General features: G+C 33.2%; 2 pseudogenes across 1 annotated transcript in view; both read right to left on the minus strand.

The window, feature by feature from the left end:
* The window catches only part of LOC114264864 (serine carboxypeptidase-like 51), a 68,655-nt pseudogene that overhangs the window by 44,121 nt on the left and 934 nt on the right, over window positions 1-23,600 (minus strand). The gene's annotated exons all lie outside the window — the stretch shown is intronic.
* Window positions 1,802-23,590, minus strand: LOC114262374 (UNC93-like protein 3; annotated as a pseudogene).

Consider the following 23,600-nt stretch of genomic DNA (forward strand, 5'->3'; position numbering starts at 1 on the left):
ACTAAGTAATAGCAATATTAAACACATCTTTAATATTTTAATTATTTTTAGCTAGATTAAATAAAAATTTATTTTATTTTATTTTTTACACAATCAAATAAATTTATTTTTTTAAAAATTAAATAAATAAAATATCAATAAAAATATATGTTTTTTTTAATTAAAATTTTAAATAAATTTGTTTTTAAAAATAATAATAATTAAACAATGAAATTAAATAAAACATCTATTAAATTTAAATAATGAAATTAAATAAAATATAAACAAAATTTTAAAATAAAACATTAATAAAATATCTATAAAAAATTATTTAAAAAAAATTAAATAAATAAAACATCAATAAAAAGTTAAATAAAATTATTTTATTTTTAAATTGAGACATTTTAATTTTATTGAATTTTATTAAATATAATACATAATTAAGTAGTAGATGGTCAAAATGGTCATTTTACCACCTAATCCCAACAGTGAATAGTCCCCTAAAAATTGTCTCATACCCCCCAGGATATAATAGTCTCCCATATGGGGGATAAGGAGTCCGGCCAGACTCCATGTCTGGCGGACTAAAAAAAAACAAACGGCGGATTAGATGCTTCCCCCGAATTACAATCCATACAGTAAATAGTCCCCCCTCTTATCCCCCAATCAAACACACCCTAAGTACGTTATATACGATATGTGCAAGCCTGGTCGCGACGGGGACGCAATGGGTACGCCTAATTTATGTGACTTGGTCATTACGGTATTTTGAGTGTACAATGACACTTCACAGCAAAAGTCTGCCCAACTAAATTTAATATATATATATTTTTAAAATGTCCATATATACACATCCATCGGCATTGGGAGCACTTACAAAATCTTTTTATTTTTTTTAGTAAATTTTTTTTAAAAAAAATTATGTTACTTTTTTTTTAAAGAAAATTTCCGTAAAAAATTCTAAAAAAAATTAAAATACCAATATAAATAAATAAAAAGTTAACTATTTTTTATTTATTTTTGTCTTTTCTAATTTTTTAATTTTTTGATATGTCTTTTCTAATTTTTTAATTTTTCTATACATCTTGTCAACTTAAATTTAGAGATCTAAAATTTTTAAAAGGTTCATTAAAAGACGAAAATAAATAAATTAAAAAAAAGAAAATAAACATTTTTAATTTTTTTTCTCAAACTGGATTTCATTTTGCTGACATATATATATAGTGTGATTATTTAGTATTCCTAAAGTATGAACACGTGGCGTTCCATAAGATTTTAATTGATAGAGAGGATAGGAATTCACAATTTATATTAGGGAGAAGGGAATAACATAGAGCTAAGTAATTAATAATTAGTTGAAAATATGACCGCGTAATGTTCCGAAGTTATTGAATAACTTTCCAGATGTAATTAAGTAGATATTGTTCTGCGTAAACAAAACATATCTATAATCAATTTCCACAAGTAATGCAAACATGAAGAAACTAATATATAACATGATTTGTGCTTCAATTCATACAAAATACAAATTCAAACCAAGGCTTTAGATTCCAATATTACACTGTGAATTAATGCAAAAGCGAGAAAATTGACCGTGATCGATTTAGTTGAGCTCCAAGGTCTTCAATGTGTCTCATCATCGTCCTCAACCTCCCACTACCCCAAGGCTTGGACAACCAAAGCCGAGGCACCGACGATGACCGCTGCAAAAACTAGAGGAGCCAACAGGTCCAGCAGTTTGGACCGCCGCCGGAACATTTGAACCGGGAAGCACAAAACCTCTGTCGGAACATCCATCGGAACACTAACCAATCCCTCCCTCTTACATGCCCGAGAGAATACAGACTTCTGAGAGATTGTCGATACGAACGCCGCCTCCGACCAGAACGACGCCACCGCCACAGTCACCGTCAGAACCGCCGTCCATGCGGCAGCGTAGAGCAGCGGCGGCGGAGGAGGCCACCGGGAGGTGAGCCGGTGGAAGATTGAATTGAAGAGAGTGAGAGTCATTTCTAGGATCAAAATCAAGCACAACAATGGCGAAGAATGATTCGAGCTCTTGTGTGGATATATATACTAACAGGTGCCATATGCAGTTCAGATACCTAAGAAATAAAAATAAATAATAAAGAATTAATATCACAATAAATATATTATTTAACTGATAAGTGATATGATTAGTAATGATTTAAAAAATATGAGAGAGAATGTTACTTTAATATACTAATTGATTATTCATTATTGAACTTGAAAACTAAATCTAATTTTTAGATTTATGTAGCAATGACATATATGATTATGTGGAGAATAAAATGAATCTAAACTCAACGACTTTGGATTAGGAATTGCGTGAAGTAGATTAACCAGAGTGTTGTTGATGATCTCATGAATGAATCGACCTCCTATTTGTTTGTTCGAGTTCGGTATGATGGAATAGAATATCTTTCAGAGTGGTTATGTGGGCTGAGGCTGATGTTTTTGTTGTTGGTACCAATGCTTTAAAAATCAGATTGGTGAGCGAATCAAAAAAGAGATTGGATAGATGGATCATTGTGCAACTGTCGAGTTGAACCGGAATCAAATCGTGATATCATAATTATTTTATCAATATTTTTATAATCTAAAAATAAATAAAATACGTTCATTTAAAATATTTTTATAATTTAATATATATATATTTATCAAACATATATATTTATATATTTTTATATTAATATTGTTTATAAACATATTAATTGTACATGTGTTTGAGGGAATACAATTAATATTATATATTTTCTATATATTAACAAGGAATTATGGTGGCAAAATGGAAATTCATGCTCTAAGTTTAACTTAAAATGATCGATTTTCAAGAGAGAATGGACAAGAGAGTACATCCAAACCGGACTATAGATCGGTTGACAGTTCAACTAATCGAACCGGCTGGTGTAGTCCAATTTTCAAAACATTGGTTGATACATAATTAAATCACGTAACAAATGTATATATATATTTTAAAAATAAATAAATATAAAGCTATTGTTATTAAAGTATTAATATTGTTATACGGTATAACAAATAATGATTTATGAATAAAAATTTTATTATAATGTGGTTTGATATTATAAGAGGAGCTAATTTGAGCCCACTAAATTAATTAGGCCCAATAGTCCAAGGTTGGTGAGCCCGAATTTATCGCAAGTTCAAGATTGGTGGGCTCGGATTTATAGTGCATCAAATGGGTTGAATCGCTCTAAGCCTCGAAAGGGTTCGGATCCACGAACTTAGAGACTTACTCGGGCTCGGACTCAAAAGGGTTCGGATCCACAAATCTAGAGATCTGAAGCACTTGGCTTCGAACGGATTCAGACGCAATTTAGAAGCCGCTCCATTAATGAGTCCTAGAACACTTGCGGACTTGGAGCTTTCCAGGACCTACGTACCAGAACCATGGGCGTAATGGAGTCCGAACAAAGGACCCGATCCCGAGGACGGTGAGTGGAGATAAATTCACTCTTTGGTTAAACTAGCCAATACCCGGGTCGAGGTGGCACGATCTAGGGGGTCCCTGAGACGCGAAAAATATTTGCGGCAGGGCGTTCTCTTGAACTACCCCTGACCCTTATGTGGCAGGACGTCCTCTGGGACTACTCCTGACCCTTTGGGATGATTGGGGATCATTGGTTAGGTGTGGCTAAGAAGAAGGGTTCGCCGAGAGGTTGATCTCCTCTTCGGGGTTTTCCTCATACTCGGAGAGGTCACCTCCTCGGACAAGGTGATTAGAGAGAATATTCCCCATGTGCCTTGCACATGGGCTCCATCATACATTATGAGGTGCCTATAAATAGCACCTACCCATAGCTTTACAAGGGATGGATTTTGGAGAGAAAACTCTTGGGAAATAACTAATTTCCTTTCTTTATTATCAACCTTAAGAGTGAAAGTGGAAGATCCATGGAAGAGCCTTGCCATTATTCTCTCTCTAATTGCTTTGCCTTCTTCTTCACCCATTCTCTTATCTCCATCATCTCCTTTCTTTTGTGTTCTTAGTTGAGACTATTGAAGAATCTAAGCCTCTCATCATATCTAGAAAATTCGAATTTTCTCTTCAAAGATCTTCGAATTTTCCAACGACGTTCTTGAACCCTTTCATACAGATATATAGAGGTTTCATTATAAAACAAAACAGGTATAATTCATAAATATGAATTTATGTATAAAAATGTTATTATCATATTATTCTTGTGAAAAATTTTGCATGAAAAACGTATCTTTATATAAAAAGTTATTCATATTAGTTCGCAACTAATAATGTAACAAAAAAATTTACGAATGAAATAATGTTAGTTTACATTTGTTAAGTAGTTAGGACATTTTCAATGGTTCATCTTTTTTTAATCAAATTTGAATAAAAGTTCAATTTGATATCAAGTGTTCCAACGGAGATTTTTAAGGCTCCATTGAAACACCGATCGACCTAGCATACGACCGGGTAGATGTCTAGCTGATCGACCGGTCAGTGTAATTTTTTCACAAATTTTTATCTTGAGGTAGTCATCCGAGGGAACATCCGGTGGTGAAAATCTAACAGATATGAACAATGATTTGATGAAAGGCATATATATCTTCAATTTGATGAAAGATTTGAGAAATCCTGAATTTGATGAAAATTTTGGTGATGGGTTAGAACAACAAAAAGTGAGTTTTTTTTTATCAAATTTAAATTTAATGGACCATTGAAAATGGTTTTAAAGACAAGATATGAACCAACCTAACATATTTTTATAATTCTTAGACTATTTATGCAATGCCACACGATGCTCTAGAACTATAACTCAAAAAAAAAAAAAAAAATTAAAAATAAATCCTACGTACCAAGTGACCATAGTATGACAAAGGAACCTTTTGCATGTCCAAGTATTACTATTTTTTTTTTTTTTTGCTATCAATCATATTTTACCTCTAGTAATTTTAGTAAAAATGTTACCATCTATAAAAATATTCAATTTCATAACATCAAACAAAGTGAATGATGCATTAACATAGTAGACACAGAAGAAAGAAGTTTTGAGTTTAGAAGTGGGTTTTTTTATGGGAACCAGTCCAACACTTTGTGAAACCGAGATCACTTACCTCTCTCAGTGCTTTCATGTTAAATTTAGGTAAATTATGCTTTGTCTCCTTAAAGTTTTACCTATTTCTCATTTTGACCCTCTAAGTTTGAGTTTTTTTTTCACTTTAACCTTTTATGTTAACAATCCTTTCCATTTTGGTCCTTCATGTTTACAATCATTTCCACTTTGACCCTTTAAGTTTGATTTTTCTCACTTTAACCCTTCATACTTGTAATTGTTCACACTTTAGCCTTTCATGTTTGTAATTCTTCCCACTTTACTTCTAGACTAACTTTCATCCAAAAAAGTAACGAAATTTATCACATCACTAACATATCAGCTCCATATGTGATATAAAAAATTCACTAAAAATGCAAAAAAAAAAAATTTATATTTTTTTTAATCTTTCGTGAACTTTTTTTTCTTCAAATTTATTCATAAATATTATTACATTATAAATGCATCTAGATTAAATACAGTTAAAAAAATAAAAACAAATTTAACTTTCAAAAAAAAATCTCTAAAGAAGAAAAAAAATTATAGTAAAATTTTGATTTCAGAATTGACAATATAGAGATTTGAGTCATTAAACTTTTTTCTTTTTTTAGTTAAATTTGTTTTTATTTTTTTAACTGGCATCTAATCTAGATGCATCTATAATGTAATAATGTTTATGAATAAATTTGAAAAAAAAAAGTTCACTAAAGACTAAAAAAAAATTCCAATTTTTTTGTTTTCTATTTCTTATTTTTTGCATCTTTAATAAATTTTTTACATCACACATGGAGCTGATGTGTTATTGATGTGGCAAATTTTGTTAGTTTTTTAGATAGAAGTTAGTCTAAGAATAAAATGGAAAAGATTGCAAATGTGAAGAGCCAAAATAAAATGGATTACAAACATGAAAAGCCAAAGTGAGCAAAATTAAACTTAAAAGGTCTAAGTGAGAAAGATTACAAACATGAAGAGCCAAAGTAAAAAAAATTAAGCTTAAAAAGCCAAAGTGAAAAATAGGTGAAACTTTAAGGGGGCAAAATATAATTTACCCTTTAATTTATGCAGTTGTTCATGTAAGCAATAACAATCGCTTTCATAAATCAAAAAAATCGAAAAGAGCTAATCTAGGTTCCAATTTAGGCAGGCCTTGCACACAAAAGATGTCTATATTCCACAAAATATTACTTGAACTAATCGCCACTTTCTCATAGACTCTCTTCTCAATAGAAAAGAACAATAATGATAATTACATTCAAATTAGCTTTTCAATACTTTTCTTTTGAAGAAACATTTAACAGGGGAACATATTTTCTTATTTAATAGATTTCACAGGCAGATACAACTTTCTGAGGCAATCAATGTGCAAGACGTGAATAATACATGTTTTGGCAATAAATATTTATTACGTATCCGGTTGCAAAAAATCAATCAGCACAAGAGAATGCTTTCTCGACCATAAGAGTGAGGAATAGAAACCCGACAACAGAGATGCAGACTGCAACAAGCATAACCACTAACACAGCATGCAAAGAAACGTAAGGGCTCACAAAAAACACAACTGCGATCGAAACACACTGCCAAACCTTGAGCTGTGCGCTCCTTCGTGTACACCCCAAAAGTAACATTTGAGAATTAAATGCAAGTGCATTTGCACAAAGAAACGACCAAGAAAAAGTGAGCGCCAAATATCTTTAATATACTTGAATGAGAAATAAATTAGACATAAGTACAAAAATCATTAAGATAACTAACATTATAAAGGAGAGTACAACACACAAAAGCCAATTTTCTCCTATTTGTTTAATTGTTCAATTAGGAGAACACTTGTGGAACCCACATCTTTTAACTTTCCTAAAGGAATAAGTTTTCCTAATTTCCTTCAATATATGGAATTTATGTCTCAAGAATCTCAATATACCTTGTCTTCAACCATAAAACGTACGTTTTCACAATTACATCCACTGATTTATTTATTTATTTATAAATAAATAAATACATAGTTTCATCCCACCTGCCTCTCACTTAGATCCCCCAAGCACAAACACCTCTAAGAAGATAATGTGTCGGCTACACGTCTAAATGTGTCATTAATTTTATTATTATTTTTTATTTTTTAGATCTAGACACGCTTTGGACACACGTCCATCACTTATTCATACACTCAACTCAAGGCATGCACTTCTCGTGTCAACACTTATGTGAAAAAGAGTATAAATCAAACTAAAAAAGGCGTAGTAAAACAAACAAAATAAATCACTACCATATCATGCTTAAAGAGCATCCCAAGCAAAGCATTAAGTTATGTGTTGAATATTCCATCCCCAATTTCCAATGTGGCTGCCATGAGAAGGGGGTATAAAATGTTGAGTACTCCACTAGTTACGCTGCACAATGGCACAGTTAACAAGAACTGATAAAGTCATAGCAGTTTCAAATCAGATATATATAATTAAAAACTTTAGATTCTAAATAACTTTAATTGGAATCGACAAGAAACCTAACATGTACTTCAGTAGAAGCCAAAGCAGTACAATTAACTGAATGAAAGCTCCAGCACAAACTATTAGAGTGATTGACTTGAGACCAGAGGTGAGTCGACCCATAGCTAGCGAACACTGACACATATTCCAGATATAAACGGAGTTTGAAAAACTTAATGAATCAAATAAATGACAAATTATAAAACAAAGATGGTTTTCCTAGGTTTTTAACTTTTAGCGAACTTGAGGTGTAATAGTATTTACATCCTATGCCACATTATTATCGAATAATTTCCTATAAAACATATGAGGCTAGAGATCATAGTAGAGATTGTGAGTAATAACTTGAATGCACATACCGTGGGAAAAATAAGATTATGGAACAAAACACATGATATGATTATCCATCCATATTATCCATGTGAAGTACCACCAGGGCAATAAATGAAATTTTGTATATTGTTGCAAACACACAACACAACTCATAGAGAATAAATATGGAAAAGGATATATATTATTTGTTATTCTTGTTGCTTACAAAAGGAAAGGGTAAATGAAATTTAAAGTTGTTCACTCAATTCATTTTTATTTCTCCAACTCAACAAGAAAGAGATGAAGAACATGCCTTGTCAAAATTAATGTACGTAAAACAAAAACAGACTCACCAAGTGAGCTAATTCATGTAAACCATTCCATAAAGCTACTCATTTCTGCAGTGCCATACTTACAATTGCATCAAAAGCCTCGTACATTGCCATAGCACCACCTACACCAGACTCACCAAGTTTAGGTTCCGCAATGTACTTGGTGTATTCAACCCTAAAATTGTAAATACGTTCCATGCTTAATTGAAGAAAATGTTACAATGTATATAGTGCACAAATTGAATGGTCAAAGGACAATAAAAAAGTAAAATGTCATAAGTTAATCAACAATTACCATACAAATGCTTGTTGTAAGCCTGAATATGCAATAAGGGGGATGATTAATAGCATTTGTAAGTCAAACAATGGAGCGATGACAGACTTTGACAAAGAAACCATGGAAGAGTAGAAACTGACAGAAGAATCTGGTAAAGCCTCCTCTCCTTTAGCATCCTTCTTTTGTAAGAAGCACATGAGTATGGTACCTAAAGTCATACTACAAACGAACACAATATATAATAAAGTTATGCCACTGCCATTGGTAGTTCCCCCCTGCAGTGATGTGAAAGAAAGAATAACAAATTAAATATGCGAGTGTTTTAAAAGAACTAAAAAATCATAGATTCTGACATTGAGGCAGAATCTACAATGCTTCAAATTTTCCACAACCAAATGAAAGAGAGTGGTATATTGCTGTCAAGGACAACACTACATAAGATTAAAGGTGTGCCATTGAATATCCTTATTGTTTTTTAATACAAGTAATTTATGTATATATTAATATTTTATTTGCTATCTTAAAAATATATATATTGAACAACCCAAGAAACACATACACTTTTTGACACTACTAAAAAGGTGCGTATCCGTGTTCGATGCATGTCCGGCACTAGCACTCATCGGACGCTTTTTGACAGGTGTTGGATACTGTATCAACTTTTTTTTTTTAGACCTTGATACCTTTCAGATACTTGGGTCGAGGTGTGAAGGATTAGCAGAATGGAATAGTCAAGTTTGTCAACTTGACAAAATTTTCTAACAAAAGGAATGCCAAAAATGGTAGCCAACCATGTGGAAAACTCTATAGCACTAATTGTCGACATGGCTATACAATTGTTTTAGAGATGGCAATTTAAACCCGGCCCGACGGGGACCCGGACCGCCCCGTCCCGATAAACTGGATTTTTCCCGAAAATTATTCCCCATAGGGCCGGGGCTGGTAGTAAAAAATAGATCCCCGATAATTTTCGGGCCGGAGACGGTGATAGATGCCTCAACCCTGGCCCCGGCCCGCCTCGATCATTCACCGCGTGTGTACATCTATATATATAATATATATGTTTTAGTGTTTAGAACTCAGTTCAGTGGCTTGTTTATTATATTATATAATATATATTTAGAACTCAGTGGCTTTTCAACAACTCTCTCTCTCTCTCACTGTCTCGTTCTTCTCCCCCTTCTACTCTGTGTGTGACTGATCTGAGAGATGAGAAAGAAGCGAGGGTCCAAGCCTCCGTCGCCTCCTCCCCTCCTTGCCTTCACCACTGTCCTTTATCGCCTTTTCTCCTCCTCCCCGTAGTCCACTTTGTTAGATAATGTCTCAATGGGACCACATAATTAAATGTGGTGTTATCATTTATAAGAAGCCTACAATTTAAGTGATTCAATTTAGTTAATAGGCTTAAGGGTATATGTGTTATGGACCTAATGTGTAGATACTAGTTGTATAATTTCTATTTCTATGAGGGGCAGAAATAGAAATTAAAACATATTGGTTAAAGTTGGTTTTCATTCCTTTTGAACTTCCACAACCTTTCAGTTTTGAAAACCAATAAATAGAAATTAAAACCAATAATGGTTAAAGTTGGTTTTCATTCCTTTTGAACTTCCACAACCTTTCAGTTTTGAAAACCAATTACAACCTTTAAAAGGTTATGGTCCCTATTCCTTCCCAGGTGAAAATAAGAACACTGCCATTTTTTTCCTAAATCCTCTCAAGAAGAAACATAAGGCACCAAAGGGGAAAGGATTAGAAGGCAATAACATAATCAATAACAAAGAGTTCATTGATAATCACGCTTCCGTTTAACCGTTCATCAATGGATTCAGGTATGTCATTTTGTCTTGATTTCTTGATAATACACATGGTAAATGATCCAAAGTGTAAGGTTTATGTTCTGAAATTTATGTTTACAATTGGTATCAGAGCCAGCATATCATGTGTCTTATCAGAATTGATATGCTTTATTCATTCTATTTAGTTTCCTGGAATCAGATTCTGAATTTTCTTATGGATGTAAATTCTGTTTTTTCCTGTTTTGTTCTGTGAAAATGGCAATCTGTTTTCTGGAATTGTAAAATGATTCGTTTTTTTTTTTTTTTTTTTTTTTTTTTTTTTTTTTTCTCTCAAATGGATGAACATCATGTATTTATATATATATAGATATATCTTGCGATTTGATCGGTTTAATTTTGAACATCATAAAAAAAAAGCTATTTGTTTTTGGACCCGTCAATTCTATTTATATATGTATATATATAATTGGAATTGCTGCAGATTATATAACATATACGGGGTTACAAATTTAGAAATCTTTAAATTTAATGTAATTTCATACAACGTCTACAGAAATTTAATTTTCTAACATTCTCAATATAAGTCAATTCAAACAAGATGTCACAAAAGTGATCTCTCTTGTCTAGATTGTTTTATATGGAATGTTTTGAAGTTCATGTCTGTGTATCTCATGCGAGTATTTATCGGTCCAAAGACATGATTAAGACTTGGCAAAATTACACACACATTTTGTGGTGATAAACATGTGCCAATTGTCAAGAAAACCTAATGTGAATAATAAATCCATCAAAAGATAGATTTGTTATTTGACATAACTTATTGTCAATGTTTGATCATTACAACAAGAATACCACTTACAGTTAATATCACTACCCAAAGGCTTGGTATTAATGTTGTGCTAGGTATCTTGAGATGTTGTCATTAAATTAATTTATTTAGAGATTATCTGTTTGGTAACTTAATGTGAGCATAAGTGTGAGATCGGATAAGTTAGAGGTCATTGGATATTCCGACTCCGATTTTGCTGGATGCCAAGACAGTAGGAAATCCAGAATTTGTAGCATGTTATGAGGCATCAAACCAAGGGATATGGCTGCGGAATTTTGTCACTGGGTTGCGTATTTTGAAAGGCACTGCAAGACCACTTAAGTTATATTGTGACAATAAGTCTGCAGTTTTATATTCCAATAACAACAGGAGCTCGGCAAAATCAAAGCATATTGATATCAAGTTCCTAGTTGTAAAAGAAAGAGTGCAGAGTGGACAGATTTCCATAGAGCACATTGGGACAAACTCCATGATAGCGGATCCACTTACGAAGGGACTACCACCCAAGGTCTTTCATGAGCACACTGCTCAGATGGGTGTTGTTCTATTTGAGAACATTCTAGTTTAGTGGGAGTTTGTATTTATATTACTGCTTTATGTCAGCCTTGAGTTTTATCTATGTAATTAGATTATTTTCTGCAGAAATGAAATATTCAGTTTATTACGCTCTGTTACGTATTGTGAAATATTGATCTCAATAAAGTTAAGTAGGACCAGTTGGAAATAGGCATGTATGGATCACATCACATGTAATTTCCATGCTACGCATCCATGATTGATCTATGTCATTTAGCTGTATTAGTATACGTGACCATTGGTGGGTCGAGTTACGATTGATGTAACGAAGACCGCTTTGATCCTATATTAATATAGTTAATGGACAAGATTGTTTGGATACCCTCAAGTTATGATAACAAATTTCTGAGCTCATTAAAGTTAAGAACATTTTTCAGGATACATATGTGGTCCAGTGGGAGATTGTTAGATAATGTCTCAATGGGATCACATAATTAAATGTGGTGTTATCATTTATAAGAAGCCTACAATTTAAGTGATTCAATTTAGTTAATAGGCTTAAGGGTATATGTGTTATGGACCTAATGTGTAGATACTAGTTGTATAATTTCTATTTCTATGAGGGGCAGAAATAGAAATTAAAACATATTGGTTAAAGTTGGTTTTCATTCCTTTTGAACTTCCACAACCTTTCAGTTTTGAAAACCAATAAATAAAAATTAAAACCAATAATAGTTAAAGTTGGTTTTCATTCCTTTTGAACTTCCACAACCTTTCAGTTTTGAAAACCAATTACAACCTTTAAAAGGTTATGGTCCCTATTCCTTCCCAGGTGAAAATAAGAACACTGCCATTTTTTTCCTAAATCCTCTCAAGGAGAAACATAAGGTACCAAAGGGGAAAGGATTAGAAGGCAATAACATAATCAATAACAAAGAGTTCATTGATAATCACGCTTCCATAAATTTCAGAATATAAACCTTACACTTTGGATCATTTACCATGTGTATTATCAAGAAATCAAGACAAAATGACATACCTGAATCCATTGATGAATGGTTAAACGGAAGCGTGATTATCAATGAACTCTTTGTTATTGATTATGTTATTGCCTTCTAATCCTTTTCCCTTTGGTGCCTTATGTTTCTCCTTGAGAGGATTTAGGAAAAAAATGGTAGTGTTCTTTTTTTTCCACCTGGGAAGGAATAGGGACCATAACCTTTTAAAGGTTGTAATTGGCTTTCAAAACTGAAAGGTTGTGGAAGTTCAAAAGGAATGAAAACCAACTTTAACCATTATTGGTTTTAATTTCTATTTATTGGTTTTCAAAACTGAAAGGTTATGGAAGTTCAAAAGGAATGAAAACTAACTTTAACCATTATTAGTTTTAATTTCTATTTATTGGTTTTCAAAACTGAAAGGTTGTGGACGTTCAAAAGGAATGAAAACCAACTACAACCTTTAAAAGGTTATGGTCCCTATTCCTTCCCAGGTGGAAAAAAAGAACACTACCATTTTTTTCCTAAATCCTCTCAAGAAGAAACATAAGGTACCAAAGGGGAAAGGATTAGAAGGCAATAACATAATCAATAACAAAGAGTTCATTGATAATCACGCTTCCGTTTAACCGTTCATCAATGGATTCAGGTATGTCATTTTGTCTTGATTTCTTGATAATACACATGGTAAATAATCCAAAGTGTAAGGTTTATGTTCTGAAATTTATGTTTACAATTGGTATCAGAGCCAGGTTACGATCCTGGGACCTGTCAACATAAATTTCAGAACATAAACCTTACACTTTGGATCATTTACCATGTGTATTATCAAGAAATCAAGACAAAATGACATACCTGAATCCATTGATGAACGGTTAAACGGAAGCGTGATTATCAATGAACTCTTTGTTATTGATTATGTTATTGCCTTCTAATCCTTTCCCCTTTGGTGCCTTATGTTTCTCCTTGAGAGGATTTAGGAAAAAAATGGCAGTGTTCTTATTTCCACCTGGGAAGGAATAGGGACCATAACCTTTTAAAGGTTGTAATTGGTTTTCAAAATTGAAAGGTTGTGGAAGTTCAAAAGGAATGAAAACCAACTTTAACCATTATTGGTTTTAATTTCTATATATTGGTTTTCAAAACTGAAAGGTTGTGGAAGTTCAAAAGGAATGAAAACCAACTTTAACCAATATGTTTTAATTTCTATTTCTGCCCCTCATAGAAATAGAAATTATACAACTAGTATCTACACATTAGGTCCATAACACATATACCCTTAAGCCTATTAACTAAATTGAATCACTTAAATTGTAGGCTTCTTATAAATGATAACACCACATTTAATTATGTGGTCCCATTGAGACATTATCTAACAATCTCCCACTGGACCACATATGTATCCTGAAAAATGTGCTTAACTTTAGTGAGCTCAGAAATTTGTTATCATAACTTGAGGGTATCCAAAAAAAAAAAAAAAAAAAATATTTGTTTTTGGACCCGTCAATTCTATTTATATATGTATATATTTAATTGGAATTGCTACAGATTATATAACATATACGGGATCACAAATTTAGAAATCTTTAAATTTAATGTAATTTCATACAACGTCTACAGAAATTTAATTTTCTAACATTCTCAATATAAGTCAATTCAAACAAGATGTCACAAAAGTGATCTCTCTTGTCTAGATTGTTTTATATGGAATGTTTTGAAGTTCATGTCTGTGTATCTCATGCGGGTATTTATCGGTCCAAAGACATGATTAAGACTTGGCAGAATTACACACACATTTTGTGGTGATAAACATGTGCCAATTGTCAAGAAAACCTAATGTGAATAATAAATCCATCAAAAGATAGATTTGTTATTTGACATAACTTATTGTCAATGTTTGATCATTACAACAAGAATACCACTTACAGTTAATATCATTACCCAAAGGCTTGGTATTAATGTTGTGCTAGGTATCTTCAGATGTTGTCATTAAATTAATTTATTTAGAGATTATCTGTTTGGTAACTTAATGTTGTTCAAGATAATATAGTTCAAACCCCCATTCAAGATGAGGTAATTGTTCCTGAGGAACAAACTCTACAACCTCATCCTCAAGAATCTGTGCCATTAAGGCGATCCACCAGAGAAAGGAGATTTGCATTTTCAGATGATTATATTGTATATCTCCAAGAACATGAGGTAGAAAATGGAATGTCGAAAGATGATCCAATCAACTTTCGTCAAGCCATGGAAAGTTCCAACTCTCATAAGTGGATAGAAGCCATGAATGAAGAATATAAGGCACTACAAGACCACTTAAGTTATATTGTGACAATAAGTCTGCAGTTTTATATTCCAATAACAACAGGAGCTCGACAAAATCAAAGCATATTGATATCAAGTTCCTAGTTGTAAAAGAAAGAGTGCAGAGTGGACAGATTTCCATAGAGCACATTGGGACAAACTCCATGATAGCGGATCCACTTACGAAGGGACTATCACCCAAGGTCTTTCATGAGCACACTGCTCAGATGGGTGTTGTTCTAGTTGAGAACATTCTGGTTTAGTGGGAGTTTGTATTTATATTACTGCTTTATGTCAGCCTTGAGTTTTATCTATGTAATTAGATTATTTTCTGCAGAAATGAAATATTCAGTTTATTACGCTCTGTTACATATTGTGAAGTATTGATCTTAATAAAGTTAAGTAGGACCAGTTGGAAATAGGCATGTATGGATCACATCACATGTAATTTCCATGCTACGCATCCATGATTGATCTATGTCATTTAGCTGTATTAGTATACATGACCATTGGTGGGTCGAGTTACGATTGATGTAACGAAGACCGCTTTGATCCTATATTAATATAGTTAATGGACAAGATTGTTTAGATACCCTCAAGTTATGACAACAAATTTCTGAGCTCACTAAAGTTAAGCACATTTTTCAGGATACATATGTGGTCCAGTGGGAGATTGTTAGATAATGTCTCAATGGGACCACATAATTAAATGTGGTGTTATCATTTATAAGAAGCCTACAATTTAAGTGATTCAATTTAGTTAATAGGCTTAAGGGTATATGTGTTATGGACCCAATGTGTAGATACTAGTTGTATAATTTCTATTTTTATGAGGGGCAGAAATAGAAATTAAAACATATTGGTTAAAGTTGGTTTTCATTCCTTTTGAACTTCCACAACCTTTCAGTTTTGAAAACCAATAAATAGAAATTAAAACCAATAATGGTTAAAGTTGGTTTTCATTCCTTTTGAACTTCCACAACCTTTCAGTTTTGAAAACCAATTACAACCTTTAAAAGGTTATGGTCCCTATTCCTTCCCAGGTGGAAATAAGAACACTGCCATTTTTTTCCTAAATCCTCTCAAGAAGAAACATAAGGCACCAAAGGGGAAAGGATTAGAAGGCAATAACATAATCAATAACAAAGAGTTCATTGATAATCACGCTTCCGTTTAACAGTTCATCAATGGATTCAGGTATGTCATTTTGTCTTGATTTCTTGATAATACACATGGTAAATGATCCAAAGTGTAAGGTTTATGTTCTGAAATTTATGTTGACATCCGTGACCTTGTGTGCAGTGAATCCGCCATCATCGCCATAGTACGGTGGTGGATCGGAGGCAACGTAGCCTCGATCCTCCTTCGCTGCCTCCGATCTGTTTTGATCTGGGGTCTACGACGGTGGATCTGCCTCCGATTTGCTATGTTGATCTGCTAATTTTTTTTTTTTTTTTGATGTTGTATTTGATCTGTAAGTTGTACACTGACGTCTGTATTGCTGGTTTTTTTTTTTTTTTTTTGGACGGGGAATTTTCGGGGTCGGGGAAATCCAATCTCCGTTAGGGGGCGGGGGCGGTGATAGGCTCCTCGTCGAGGATCGGGGTCGGGGACGGGGAGATTTCTACCATCGGGGACGAGAAGGGTGATCCCCGCCCCGCCCCGTTGCCATTCCTAAATTGTTTCCCCCAGTTAGACAACTACTCCAATGGGCTATGCCACTCAAACCAACTAAGGGCAGTCATTCCTCTTGAAACTCTCTTCATTGATTGATTTCAAGACTATCGAAAAAGGTTTGGGATCCTTGATTTTATCCCTTTTTTAAATTTTTTTAAAAAAAACTATCATTAAAACGTCTACCAAAGAAATTATTAAAGAAACAAAAGAAAAAGGGAAAGCCTCCCTTAGCCAAAGAGGGGGAAAAAAGGAAATAAAAATCATTCACTTCATAATAAATAAGACTCTCCTCATCTTTCTGCCATCTTTTTTTTTTAGTGCTAACTTATAGCTAAAATTGCATTGGAGATGCAAAAGAGAAATTTAACACTAAATAATTTTTTTCGTACAATGAAGGTTAGAGTTTCTCGAGTGTAATGCAAGCATTAATAACTAAATCTATGATAATGAATTGGTACTGGTAATGCAACAAACAACATAGAAAAATATAGGACATGGAAATCAGCTTGGAATCACAAGCATGCACATACTGTTCCATCTTTCAATAGAAAAAGAGACATGAGGTTTCCAACGAACTGCAAAATTCAATAAAAAAATGAAGATTATTCCAGATGCACAACATCCATACAAAACAAATTGAATATATTCTTATTAGAACCAAAGAAAATTAAAATTGTCATCAAAAACTAAAATGCAGCACCTGGTGACCTGCAAACATTCCCCAAAATTCTCCATTGAAGTTACCAATCACGTTTCCTTTTTCTAAGTTTAAATCATGTGCATGACTGCGTGCTGCAAAAGTAAGATATGTACCCTGATGGACTATAACATCGTTAGGGAAAAAGTAATGTACTTATTACATCATCAAACACAACAAAGTGACAAACCAAATCTAAAAGATGGACTTGTACCTCCACAACCCATATTATTGAAGCAGAAAATCCCAGGTACAAGGAAGCTGGAACCATCGTGTACCTACCACAAGAACATTCATTTTTAAGTATATACAACTTCATCAATTTGATGAACATAATAGGGCTCTGTCAAATATGCGTCCACATATTATTTAGTACAATACTGACAAGCATAAGAATGTTTTCTTGAGTCAGAGAGCAACCACTTTGCGCAAATAGTGGAAAGACAAGGTCTACATCTAGTCTTACCCTCCCAAGTCCCAAACCACATGGACTTTTAGTCTCATGAAAGCAATTGATTTATAATCAATTGGCTATACGTACTGCCAGCATCCTTTGTCCCTAATTTTGTTTTATCATTCAATTGAAATGTGATTTTTTTAACATCAATTTAAACATGATGATTAAACAACATTTGCAGAAGGCATTGCAGAGACAGATTAGCTTTACAAACAGGGGAGAAGTTCGTGCATCTTTTAATGAACGACAACCTTGTGCCACCCAAATTCCCTTCTAGAGGTAGCAACAATAAAGCAAACATGTTTTTTTGTTATTGTTTTGCAAAAAAAAAAAAAGAAAAAAAGTGTTCCGGGCAGACGACTGGCCAGACGTTCGAGTGGATGACCAGCCAACATTTGGTATTAGTATATATAGATGGGTTAAGGACACTTGAGGGCATTATGGGCATTTTAGCATTTAACTTTGATGACATCAGTTTTTTTTTTTTTGAAACAAATAAATGGAAGTCAACAGAAGGGGAAATCTGAAGAATGTCAGGCAAAGTAGAAGTGGTTACTGTAATTATTGAAATCATAGGGAGGTCTTTGTATTTATCAAAAACTTCAAGAGAGGTCAGTGTAATTTACCCATAAAGAATTAATTTTTTTCCTAACTTTTTTCAGATTTTTAAACATTTTTTTTACATTCTTTGGCAATTTCTGGGTTCAAACTTGTTTGAACAATTGATGTGAAATTTATGAGATTTGAAATTCTGTTCTTAAAATTCTCTATCATGATTGTGTGACAACAAAAATTTCAAAATTGTGAGTCACATTAATCAATATTTTTATTTTAAAGTGATAGACTTATATTTTTTTATTATCGGTATACTGTATTGTTATTTACTAAATTTAAATATTAAATTCACTTCCATGATAGGTGCTTCCAGTGATCAATCATAAGATAGTGCCAGTTTTTAACCCTGCATTTTATTTGCCAAATTTGTGATTTAAATGTCAAATTTGTCTGATGCTGTCGGATGGTTTGCTGCGAAAATGCCTTTACCAGGGTTTGATTCTTCTCTATTGTTTCTTTGTTTATTTTTTTAATCTGTGTTTCAATTTATGAGAAAATGATATTTTCTGCTAGTGTTGCTTGTTGGATTTCGTTACCCAAATTATTGGACTGTTCCTGATTCTGGTTCTCTGTTTCATTAATTCTCAATGGTTTTTCAATTTGATTTAAATGGCGGTGGTGTAGGATGGTGGTTATTGGTGGTGGAAGTGACCGTGGGGGGGGGAAGATGAATGGAAGGGAAAGAAGAAAAAGACCATTTTGCCCTTAAAAGTTGATCACGTAATCATTTTCTGTCCAAAAATGAGATAGCTGTTAACAATTAGAATAATTTGATACAAAATCAAATAATGAATGAACTAATTTGATACAAAATCAACTAAAGGACACTTGTGTTATAATTGAAACTACAAGGGACAAAGTGAAATTTGGATATAATTATAGGGATCATCCATGATATTCGCCCTTTGAAAAATAATGAGACCCCCCTTAACACATGTATTGGAAGCTACATATATAACAGTTGATGAGTTTAACTGAAATATTTCAGTAACATATAGCAGCCCTAATAGAAATTAACGGGATTCATCCCTTTTATTTTACTTTTTGGAAAACTGTTAACCAGTGTCTTCTGCACGCATTAACCAGTGGTTGAAGGTGTTTTTTTTTTTGAGCAGCCACAAAACAAAAGAGGCAAAACATAAAACATAGAAAAGAAATTAAACCAAATCTTATATATACTAACCACATGCAAATTAATATGTGTTTATTGGTCACTTCAACAATTTTCTACACTCATGATTGAAGGATGTAGATGCCAAATTCCTTTTTTTTTTCTTTTGAAAAATGTTAAAACCAATTCTTTAGGCTGTCGTTCGTGTTGCAAATTTGGAAAAGTGATTTAAGATTTGTAAAAAGTATACTGAGATTATAAATCAGATTTTTATTAACAGATGTATGCAATTTTATTTTCATTTCTAAAGAGACTGTTTTTGTGACTTGAATATGTTGGTAACAATATCTAAACCCCAAGTTTGGTGATTTCTATTGATCCATCTCTGTCCCTTGAGAAGAGCAAATTTGTAATACATTTGATGCAAACAAATTTGGAGAAAATTATAAGACAAGAAATCCTTTTTGCTATTTCTGGAAAATATTTTGTTGTCTACAAGAGAGATATTATTCGATTACAATCAATAACTTGTTTCAATAACATTAATTGTTTGTTTATTCCTTGTAAGTGCATTTGCAGCCACATCTGGTTTACTGCTTGAACTTCAAGAATTTGGCTTTTCTCATTAATAATCTATCATGATTTACTTGGTGATCGAGTAATGCTGCCAACCATCTGCAGAGAAATGCAAGACTAATCTACAGGGACCTGCACATAGATAACAACAACAATAAGATATGAATTCACGAGATTCATGGTTAACATGTAGAATGTTAAATGTAGAATGTTTTAACACAGAATTGAAGTTTTAAAAATGTAGAATGTTAAATCCTGTTTCATTTAGGAGGCAATTTTATGGCTAACATGTTTACATTATATGAGACTAGGGGCTATACGTGCTTTCTAAGACTCAAATCTTTGTCAAAACAAGGCTGGTATGAATTCATCTCTTAATTTGTTACTTCATTATGTAATATGGTTATTCATACTAACAATTTTTTTAGTGTAAAAGATGCAAGATAAAAGGGGGCCTTTTGGCTAGAAAGTGACCTTCCAATGAAGCAAAAATAAATATACAATACATAAATATGTATGCATACACAAACACATGTTTCTATACTTGAATCATTAAAAGCAGAAATGAAAAGGATATTGAGCTTATTTGGTGTAACTTATTGAAAGTTGATTATCAGAAAGCAAAAACTATGACATTCCTTTTCCTGCTTTTCAATAATTAAATTTTTTCAGCTTATTTACGTGATTACTGTTTCATAAATCGATTATAAAATTGGAAACAAAATACAATTGAATAAACAAGATTTTACAAGTTTAATAGTGGGGTTCACTTTTGAAAAATCTTATTATTCTATATGTCTTATGTGACCTATTTCTGTGTTCGTAGACTTATTTCAACTCCAACAAACACACAAATAGCCAATAGATCTTAGTTGAACTTGGGAACAAAAAAGAGTAAACATTATTAGTCCAATTCCATTTCATTCTTCACATGGCCAAGTCAATGGAAGGTAATTTGAAATTGTTGATTGAGAATTACCATAATGCCCAATTTAACTTTATGTTGTCTATAACCTAAAACAATCATTTCTTAGGTGCAAGCGAGATTAAACATTGAAATATAGTCATATTTATCTCTTTGATTCTTGGTTTCATGAAGTCTCCAACCATTGCTGGGAAAATAATTTCACCCTGTCTATCCCATCTACACGATTTTTGGTAAAATTATTATATGTCGAAATTTATATCTTGTCTCATACCCTATTTGTTTTCAAATAAAAAGTTTTTTTATTTTTTATTTTTTTTAGCACGAAAGAACTTACGTTACATTCTCTGGAATTATCTTTAGCTTTTGTTTTATAGGCCCATTCATCACGGTATAAAGGTCAGGACTCGATGCACCATTAATCGATGAAAAAAATCTTGGTGCGCATATATTTTGAGTACCTATCTACCATTAGTCCTTTCGATTCATACGTTCTTGATTTAACAGGGTCATTGCTAGAATCCAACATGAAGTTATAGAAGTCCTACAATTCAAACACAAAGTCACTCAACATTCTAAGTGCCAATTGTTTATGACTATGCTCGTGTTTGTGTGTCTGTGTGTCTCGATAGAGACTTACCACATCATTACTGCCTGCTGAAATAACATCCCTAAGCACTCCCAAAGTATTCGTTGCATCTTCATACTTTTCTTCTGCAAGTTCCTGCTGAATCTTTTGCGCTAAACTGCACTTGCACTTGCACGTACCGGGGTTATGTTAAGAGTATTTTCTCTCTTGTTATTAATTTTTTTTTTGAAATGCAGTTTTAACAAACAGCAATGCTAGGTATCATGAAAAGTCTTTCATGAAAATGGTCATGAAAGATTTGTGACCTTTGGATTACACTTACAATAAAACACCACACACTAATCAAGATAATCTAAGGATCAAGTCGTGACAAATTTTTCATGATCCTTTTCATGACAAAATTTTCATGATCTCTAACATTTCTCTTTAACAAAACCTGTTTGAACTATACAAGGCGTTGCTATCAAGTCGCGACAAGTCCTTGAGAAGAGGTCCCCATGAAAACTGCATCACATGTACAATTCATATATCCAAATTCAATGAACCAAATTTAATTTTCTTTTAAACCAAATAGATAAAGAGATTTGGTTATAATCAAGCAACCAACATACCACAAAATCTTCAGGAGAAATCCAACTGTCTCCCAAAGCAACTCTTGTATAATACAATGCAAGAATACAGAATTAGGAAAAAAAAGGTTGTATTTAGAGAGTAATTATTGGGCACAAGCTTTCTATAGTTTTTGTTTTGTATATTTTGCTCTCACAAAATCAAAAAATGGCAACTGGTATGGAAATTTATTTGGCAAACTGATTCTGAAAACTATTTTCAGGAACTTTTTCTAAGAACATCCATTTTTTTAGGTAACACTTCTAAAATATTTTTTGAATTTTTTAAAAACTGTTTTTGCACAAAAATGAAAACGACATGAAAACAGTGATTATTTCAAACTTTTCATTGTTTTGTTTCTGAAAACACAAAAAAACGAAAAAATAAAGATGATACCAAACAAGTTCTTTATGTTTATATGGATAGTGAATTTTGAACCAATCGTTGCTATCAAAAGCAAGAAAAGTACTTTGAAAATAGTAGACAGTAATTGTACGAGCAAGAAATATTCTTTTTCGTATAATCCTGTTGATCAAGTCTGCGCTCCTCCGTACGACGTTGCTTTACTCCCTGAAAACACCAACGTGAGCTAGCCGGCGGGTGTGTGCCGAATACCTCTCCGATGCCTAAGTTAGCGAAATAGCAAATAGACAAAAAGCTCTATGTATTCGGGAATCAAAGTCGAGTTACCTCTCCATAGGTGATGTTATGAGCTTTTATAGGTTCCGTGTGGCACAATCCTAGTAGGACTCTTACTCCTCCATGTAAAGTCCTCATAGGAATCACATTCCTGAAAGATAATGCTTATCCTTCAACACCCCCCTCACTGCTTAAACCAAGTGAGATGGTTTTACCATGGTTGGATGTCAATACAACCGAGATAACATGGCCACACTAAAGTCGCAAACTAGACCGAGCGCCAACTAGCTCGATTCTTCCTTTCACTGCGCGTGTACCTCAGTTGACACATTCCAACTGGGTTGTCTGAAACCGGACTGATCACATTGAGCTTGGACCGAGCTAACCAATAGCAAGGTTCTGAGGAAAGCTCAACATACTTCGGCCCAACATAGTATGACCGAGCTAACTATCACCGCGCCAACCGTGGTGACCGAGCTAACCACCGAGCTAACCACCAAGCTCCTTCGGACCGGACTGTCTACAAGGCTCTTTTGGACCGGACTAATTACAAGGCCTTTTTACTCAGCCCTTCTTACCGTGGCCCACAGAATGGCCCATCTACCCAGCTCGGCCCAATTTATATATAAATTACCCTCTCAGTAATGATTACCTCCAAGTTGTAGCTTTAATTCCCCTACTTCAATAGCTTTAAGAGTCAATAACCCAAGAGTAACTGCAAATTTTCCTTCGTATGACTCTACAATAATGAACAGGACTCTTTTGTAGTGTCTCATTTCCATTGAA

Source organism: Camellia sinensis, chromosome 3, assembly GCF_055761805.1.
Source record: "Camellia sinensis isolate YWXY chromosome 3, ASM5576180v1, whole genome shotgun sequence".
NCBI classification, from domain to species: domain Eukaryota; kingdom Viridiplantae; phylum Streptophyta; class Magnoliopsida; order Ericales; family Theaceae; genus Camellia; species Camellia sinensis.